Source organism: Chiloscyllium plagiosum, chromosome 7 (genome assembly GCF_004010195.1).
Source record: "Chiloscyllium plagiosum isolate BGI_BamShark_2017 chromosome 7, ASM401019v2, whole genome shotgun sequence".
Lineage (NCBI taxonomy): Eukaryota > Metazoa > Chordata > Chondrichthyes > Orectolobiformes > Hemiscylliidae > Chiloscyllium > Chiloscyllium plagiosum.
The window spans coordinates 84173903-84181348 of NC_057716.1; positions in this window are offsets into that span (position 1 = coordinate 84173903).

The following is a 7446-nucleotide window of genomic DNA, read 5'->3' on the forward strand; positions in this document are numbered from 1 at the left end:
CAGGTGTGGATCTGGAGCAGTGTCTGCTGGAGGTCTGGTGCATGGAGTGGGTGTGGGCCCAGAGCAGTGTCTGCTGGAGGTCTGGTGCATGGAGCGGGTGTGGGCCTGGTGCAGTGTCTGCTGGAGGTCTGGTGCATGGAGCGGGCGTGGGCCCAGAGCAGTGTCTGCTGGAGGTCTGGTGCATGGAGCAGGTGTGGGCCCAGAGCAGTGTCTGCTGGAGGTCTGGTGCATGGAGCGGGTGTGGGCTTGAGCTCAGCATGGTTAGAGTGAGCCGACAGTCTCGATGCAGGAGGTCCTCTGGTATCTACAACATTGAAAGCAGGAAGCCCAAGGTTTCTCAGACAGCAGGCCAAAGCAGAGGAGAACGAGCCTTTGCAGGGAGTGCCTTTAAAAAAGACTGTTGAACTTTTACCTTTATTCCTTTCATTTCCCACTTAATAGAGGAAGAATTATAATAGAGTCATAGAGATGTACAGCACAGAGACAGACTGTTCGATCCAACCTGTCAATGTCGACCAGATATCCCAGCCAATCTAGTCCCATCTGCCAGCACCCAGCTCATAGTCCTCCAAACCCCTTCTATTCATATACCCATCCAGATGCCTTTTAAATGTTGCAATTGTACCAGCCTCCACCACTTCCTCTGGCAGCTCATTCCATACACACAACATCCTCTGTATGAAAAAGTTGCCCCTTAGGTCTCTTTTATCTTTCCCATAGCCTTTTGACTAAATGTTACATTGTTACCTTATTCAGAACACTTACTTTTTAACTTTTAATTTTATTTCTTTATTTTTCTACTATAAGAACAACACTTTACTTTTTACTTTGTTTCTCTATGTTAATACTTGTACATAGATGAGTTGCCCAGAATTCCTCAGTGCAACATTACTTGATGCTCCATTCATTCCTCTTTCTCTAGACACCTCACGTATCTGAAACACTTTACTTTTTACTTTGTTTCTCTATGTTAATACTTGTACATAGATTTTGTACTCAATGTGTGGTGACTTTGTACACTTTTCACTGTAATCCTGTACTTCTGTACTTCAGTACACATAACAATAAAGCTTAAATTAAATCGAAATCTACATCCCATGAGAAAATGAAGAAGAAATGTGGACAGCAAACATCTGCCTTTTGTATGACCAAACAACAAACTGAAATAACCAACCTCCTATCCTGAAGCTATGAAGGTCTTTCCAGTTTCGAGGCATCTTCCTCAATTAAATTTGGCAAGCAAGCTGTGGTACCAACTCCAAGAGTATTTGGCATGTGTTGCAGCTTACAAGATCAAACCACGATCAGTCACATGGGAGATTGTGCACTTTGTAGGGGTTTCAGGTTGTCTGTTGTACAAGTTATTTTGTGAGACTAAAACTAGAAAGGACTGAAAATATTCAGCAAACCTCTCAGCAAGAGAAATTGATATAATGGTCAAGATCATCAACAGCACCTTCCAAACCCACAATCACTACCATTAAAGAAGACAGGGAGAGCAGGTACATAGGAAGACCATGACACCAAGTTCCCCTCCTGAACACTTATCATCCCAACTTGGAAACGTGTTATGATTCCTTCACTGTCATTGGGTCAAAATCCTGCAACTCCCACCCTACTTCCCTTCCTATAGTGGGTCAATCCACAGCACATGGACTATGTGGCCAAATGGCTGACCAACAGCATATGGTTCAAGGAGACAGCTAAGTACCACCTCCTTAAGGATAACTAGGCACGGGCAATCTGATCCAGGCAGTGACACCCATGTTCCGTGAGTGAATGAAAACAAATCGCTGGTCAACCGTGATGCTGAGGATAAATGACTAAAATTAATACCTTCCCTTTTTCTGCTGGTCATCTGATCCCAGTTTCAAGGAATACTGGCAAGGCTACCAAGGTCAAGACCCCTTTGAGGGCATCATATTTACCCTTGATATACAGCAGCTTTCTAATCCACTAGTGAGTGTTTTCTGGCAGCTCTTAATTTTAAAAAATGTTTGATCTTTTCGTGAGTTTTAATTCATTTTATGAATTTTATAAGTTTTACTATGATATTGGTAAATATGGATATATTTGGAATTAAATTTAAGAAGGATTTGCAAAGCAAGAAATGGGAAAATGCATTTTACAGCATTGTACATGTCACTTATAAAAGTTAGTTTTTGTGTATTTGCCAGTTTGTTGTATATTTTAAATGCTTGATTTATATCAGAGCAAAGCAATCACCAACACCATAGTTTACCATCACCTTTTAGATTTAAATTAGTGTTAAGTCACCATAGTCTTAAAAGACCTTAGGGCTGCTCTCTCAATAGAGAGAGAAAGAGAGAGAGAGAGAAAGAGTGAGAGATGATTAGTGATAGTTTAACCTGAGGGACACCACATCTCAGATGAAGGGAGAGTTTGAAATGGAGAGTGCCTCACTGGTACCTCAGCTGGTGTGGTAATTGAACCCATGCTGTTGGCATCACGCTGCATCACAAACCAGCTGTCCAGTGTTTTAAAATATCGTAGCAATCACAGGATTTCTACACACATGTTCGCAGCTCTGGTTTCTCATGTCTTTCTGGAAGCTTCTATTTACTTATTTTCACTGACAGAGACTACACCAAGGCTTAACCAGTCAAAAACAGTGAACATAGATCAGTCAACAAATTAAAGGAAATGAACACATCAATTTAACCATTTAACATAATGACTATCATTTAAGTTTCTGTAGAAGACAGCAACTCAGAAGATTAATATGAAGAAAAGTTGTCAATCTGCTCTGTGAGATACCATCTCATGATTAGCTACACAGTGTCAAGAGTATCCAGCAAATTCAGTACCACAGCCTGTGGTACTAAGTAAGAGGTGCAAGCAGAATCTGAGATACTCACACCTCACGGAAAAGAAGAAGGTGGATGGGTTACCATCAGGGGACGGAAAGAGTATTGGCAGGCAGTGCAGGAATCCTTTGTGGCCATTCCCCTCAACAAAAGTATACCATTTTGGATAGGTTGGGGAGGACAACTTACCAGGGGTAAGCAATGGGGCACAGGTCTCTTGCACAGAGACTATCCGTGTCTCTCAGAAGCGAAGGGGAAAGAGGAGCAGAGGGGTAACTGGGGACTCCATAGTTAGGAGGAACAGAGAGGAGATTTTGTGGGAATAAGAGAGACTCATGGTTGGTGTGTTTCCTCCCAAGCGCCAGGGTTCGTGATGTCTCTGATCGTATTTTCAGGATCCTTGAAGGGGAGGACGAGCAGCCCCAAGTCGTTGTCCATATAGGCACCAACGACATAGATAGGAAGAAAGGTGGGGATTTAAGGCAGACATTCAGGGAGCTAGGGTGGAAGCTTGGAGCTAGAACAAACAGAATTGTTATTTCTGGTTTGTTGCCCATGCCATGTGCTAGGGATGTGAGGAATAGGGAGAGAGAGGAGTTGAACACATGGTGATGGGGATGGTGCAGGAGGGAGGGCTTTGAATTCCTGAATAATTGGGGCTCTTTCTGGGTACATGGGACTGCTACAAACAGGACAGTCTTCAGCTGAAGCAGAAGGGTATCAATATGCTGGGGGGTATTTGCCAGTGCTGTTCGGGTGGGTTTAAACTAATCTAGCAGGGGGATAAGAACCAAAATTGTAATTTGAGTATGCAGGAGGTTGAGAGTAATGAGGTCAGAACTAAAGTTTCAAAGTCGCAATCAGGCACTAACAAACAAGATATTAGTTTGAAGTGTGTCTACCTCAATGCCAGGAGCATCTGGAATGAGGTGAGTGAACTTGCAGCATAAAATGGTACCTGGGATTTCGATATTGTGGCCATTTCAGACTCATGGGTAGAGCAGGGACAGGAATGGTTATTGCAGGTTCTGAGATTCAGAGAAAATGGTAAAAGACAGGGTGGTGTGGCATTGTTAATCAAGGACAGTATTACGGTTGCAGAAAGGACATTTGAGGACTCGTCTACTGAGGTAGTATGGGCTGAGATTAGAAACGGGAAAGGAGAGGTTACCCTGTTGGGAGTTTTCTATAGGCCTCTGAATAGTTCCAGAGATATAGAGGAAAGGATAGCAAAGATGAGGAGCAAGAGTGACAGGGTAGTTGTTATGAGAGACATTAACTTTCCAAATATTGACTGGAATCCTATAGTTCAAGTACCTTAGATGGGTCAGTTTTTGTCCAATGTGTGCAGGAGGGTTTCCTGACACAATATATACATAGACCAACAAAAGGCAAGGCCACATTACCCCTCTCTGAGGATGAAAGATCAGTCCTCGGCAGAGGCCTCACCTTCATTCCCCTACGCTCTCAACTACCCCTTTCTGAGAATGAAAGATTAGTCCTCAGCAGAGGCCTCACCTTCATTCCCCTACGCTCCCACTTTCCTCATTCCTGAAGAAGGGCTCATGCCCGAAATGTCGATTCCCCTGCTCTTTGGATGCTGCCTGATCTACTGCGCTTTTCCAACAACACATTTCAAGGCCACATTAGATTTGGTACTGCGTAATGAACCCGGCCAGTTGTTAGATTTGGGGGTAGGTGAGCACTTTAGTGTTAGTGACCACAATTTGGTTATGTTTACTTTAGTGACGGAAAAGGATGGGTATATACTACAGGGCAAGAATTGTTGCTGGGGGAAAGGCAATTACAACGTGATTAGACAAGATTTAGGATGCAGAGGATGGGTAAGGAAACTACAGGGGATGGGCACAATTGAAATGTGGAGCTTATTCAAGGACCACCTAATGCAGGTCCATGATAAGTATGTACCAGTCAGGCAGGGAGGAAGTTGTTGAGCGCGGAGCCGTGGTTTACTAAGGAAGTTGAATCTCTTTTCAAGAGGAAGAAGAAGGCATATGCTAGGATGAGATGTGAGGGTCAGTTAGGGTGCTTGAGAGTCACAGGTTAGCCAGCAAAGACCTAAAGAGAGAGCTAAGAAGAGCCAGGAGGGGACATGAGAAGTCATTGGAAGATAGGATCAAGGAAAACATTAAGGCTTTCTATAGGTATATCAGGAATCAAAGAATGACTCGAGTAAGATTAGGGTCAATCAAGGATAGGTAAAAACAAGGATTGCAGATGCTGGAAACCAGAGTCTAGATTAGAGTGGTGCTGGAAAAGTGCAGCAGGTCAGGCAGCATCCAAGGAGCAGGAAAATCGACGTTTCGGGAAAACTGTTCATCAGGAATAGGTCGATTTTCCTGCTCATCGGGGTGTGAAATGCACTGCCTGCAACAGTACTAGACTTGGCAAAAGTGGGTACCTGCAGTTTCTGGAGATCAGAGTCAAGAGTAGAGTGGTGCTGGAAAAGCACAGCACATCAGGCAGCATCCAAGGAGCAGGAAAATTGACGTTTTGGGCAAAAGCCCTTCATCAGGAATGAGGCAGGGAGCCTCAGGGGTGAAGAGATAAAAAGGAGGGCCTACAGTACAGAGTCTACAGTAGTAGACTTGCCAACCTTAAGGTCATTTTAATGGTCATTGGATAGGCATATGGATGAGAATATAATAGTGTAGGTTAGATGGGCTTCAGATTGATTTCACAGGTCGGCACAACATCGAGGGCCGAAGGGCCTTTACTGCGCAGTAATATTCTATATTCTATGTTCTGTGTGAATGGAAGAGTGCTATATTCATCAGAAGAATGCCACAAGATATTCAATGGTATGGGTTGTTCGACCAGATCATTGAAGAAAAGGTAGATTGTGATGATTAGGTCACAAATCCTCCATCTGCTGGCCTCTCTGACTCTGTTTAAGGCAGCTGTGATGTCAATGCCTAGGGCACAGCAGAAGAAAGTGTGTCACAGCAATCCAAAGCCTTGGCTGCTGGGGGAGCTTGTATCCTTACAAACCTTCACTAACATATGGTCGTCATCAGGTCCATACTGAGAATTTAGATGAGCAGGGACAAGGGTGTTTCAAATGAGTAAGTGATACGATGCATGAAAAAAGTGGCAGACACTTACAAATGTTTAATTTGATTCAAAAGAAGTTAATGGAACTTAACATGGGTCTCTGGCACAGAAAACCGTACATTCAAATCTTTCATGAGGCAGACTGTCTGCAATTTGATTGCTGCAATTCACCCCACCAGGGCTAGTACCTGTATCAGTAGAGGCAGCAATATATACAAGAGGTGATGCCATTGCAAATTCTAAAATTTATAACTGAATCTGCAATGGCTGCAGCTTCTGCCCAGCAGATGCCCAGTACTGAATTCTTGGCATGCCTCTGGCACAGAAGAAGTCAGGTCACAATATGAGGAAAATACAGTAGGAATGTCCTTCCCTCGCTATCTACCTATCCTGCCTTCTGGCAACCATCTCAAAGATAAGGCATGATGTTCTTTTTTTATATATATTTGCACTGGGTTATTTGCTGAGAGTTAGATCAACAATTGTATTTATCCATCTCATGTTTGAGTTCAATTCAGCTCTGTTGCTCCTGTTAACAGATTAGCAGTTGTGATTGCAAACTATTCAAAATAATTCTATGAACACAAGTGTACTCAAGTACAGAAATACAGGAGTACTGTGAAAAGTATACAATGTTGCCGCACATGGCAACATGCCAGATACAAGGGTACCTTGGTACAAAATTCACCTACAAGTACTATCCCCCCCTCGGCCAACTGTCTGTGTGGAGTTTACACATCCTCTCCGTGTCTGCGTGGGTTTCCTCCAGATGCTACGGTTTCCTCCCACAGTCCAAAGATGTGCAGGTTAGATGAATTGGCGAAGCTAAATTGCCCATAGCATTAGTCAGGGGTAAATATAAAGTAAAGGAATGGGTCTGGGTGGGTTACTCTTCGGAGGGTCAGTGTGGACTTGTTGGGCTAAAGGGCCTGTTTCCACACTGTAGGGAATCCAATTTAATCTAGTAACACAGAGAAACAAAGTTAAAAGTAAAGCATTACCATTGTTCTTAGTAAATAAAGAAATAAAGCTAAAAGTTAACATTACAGTTCTTCCTTGTATTAAGTGGAAAAATAGAGGAATAAACAGTTTTTTAACATAGAGTAAATCAATATGTTGTTGCAAATATCCTAAAGCAATTCAAATTATTTTCAACAGGTATTTGATCATAAAAGACACTTGTTTCACTTGAAAAAAAAACATTTTTGTTTCTGATTTAAGATGGGCGGGAGAGAGACTTCACTTTTGTCAAAGTTCAAATGCATCAGCCACCAAGAAATCTCTTGACACTCTGGCAACTAGAGCAGTGGCTTCCAAATATGTTTGCTAAGTCACGTCTGCATCGTGAGTTACATTTTGCTGCTCCATTTCATCCAATTCTGGTGCTGTCTCGTCCTTGGGACACTGGCTCAGTTTGTCTGAAGGACACAGTGGTGTGATGTTACTGAAACCTTCAAAACTTTAACAGGCCACCAATGAAAGATGTCACCTTGCTGTCCAAGCACCACAAGTATGATTTTAGCCCACGATCGTCCTCAGAGCT